This window comes from Oryzias melastigma, linkage group LG5 (assembly GCF_002922805.2).
Source record: "Oryzias melastigma strain HK-1 linkage group LG5, ASM292280v2, whole genome shotgun sequence".
NCBI lineage: Eukaryota > Metazoa > Chordata > Actinopteri > Beloniformes > Adrianichthyidae > Oryzias > Oryzias melastigma.
In genome coordinates, this window is record NC_050516.1 from 36,395,623 (window position 1) to 36,396,849 (window position 1,227).

General features: G+C 49.6%; 1 protein-coding gene across 1 annotated transcript in view; it reads left to right on the forward strand.

The window, feature by feature from the left end:
- The window catches only part of LOC112145680 (plasma membrane calcium-transporting ATPase 2), a gene marked incomplete in the record, with an annotated part of 77,027 nt that overhangs the window by 74,940 nt on the left and 860 nt on the right, over positions 1-1,227 (forward strand).

Consider the following 1,227-nt stretch of genomic DNA (forward strand, 5'->3'; position numbering starts at 1 on the left):
CTCCTCCTCCTCCTCCTGCTCCTCCTCCTCCTCCTGCATGCTGTGGACTCTGCTGTCAGCGCTGCATTAAGCCTGATGAGACTTGCCGTCTAACGAGTTACGACCATGAAAGATGATGTGACCACAGCAGAGGAGGGGGCTCGGAAGCCCTCCTCTTCCTCTTCCTCCTCCTCCTCCTCCACATGGTTTGTAGGTGAAGCTTGTGAAGGTTCAGCCTGTCGGGATCTGCAAGTCTCTGAGGGTTTAAAAGCTGAGAGCATAAAAACTCTGTGTGTGTGCATGTGTGTACGTGCACGTGTGTGTTTGGGGGTGTGGCTCTCCTGCGTCACAGCACCTGCGCTCTGAACTGCAGGTCATTAATTCCAGTGTCTGCTGGAGCGTGTGGATCAGAGCCATCAGCAGCCGTGGATTCATCAGACTAAAGGACAGCTGGTGTGGTTACACAGCCCACAGAGGGACAGTCCTCTGCCCCCCTTAAAGATTTTGACAAATGAAGGTCAGAACTTCACGTCTGCTGGCCAAAGACGCTCCGTTTCCCTGCTTCTGAGTGAGGGATCTGCTGCATTCGAGAACACTCAACGCCTCAGTGCAACTGCTGAGGATCTACAGAGCACTGACTGTATACGAGAACTGGACTGAGTGATCCCTCCCCCTGCTGTTCCCACTCCAAGAGGCCAAACTCCCGTAGACTTCTATGGAGAAATACTCAGTCATTCCACTGGTCAGAATATTCTGAGACCTTTGCTAAAGTCTTCACGATTATTTCTTTTTTTATCTCAAGTTATTCAAGTTCTAAACTGGCCAATCAGATGCCTCAGTGGTGCCTGCTGGCCCCGCCTCCAACATTTGATTGACAGCTTCTTTGCTTAAAGTGCAAGGGGTGTGGCTTTTAAACAATCTCACTCCTCATTGGCGACAGTGGTTGCCATAGAAACGTGGACCCAGACGGATTCAGACCAATCACTGCTCACACATCCGTATGGTCAAAACATGGTCACCTCATTGGTGGCATCACACTCACTCAGTCCAGTTCTTAGATACAGTCCATGTACAGAACTACCCTCCCAGTGTCAGGCTGGACGCTCCACCACTGGACCTCCTACAGACTCCAGAGTTAAAGAAATCAGCAGATATAGTTTAACTTTAGAAAAACTGAGTTTTTAAGGACCGTCTGAGTTGTGTGTTTTATGTGAAAATACACAAAGACACACAATCTGCTCTGTGTGT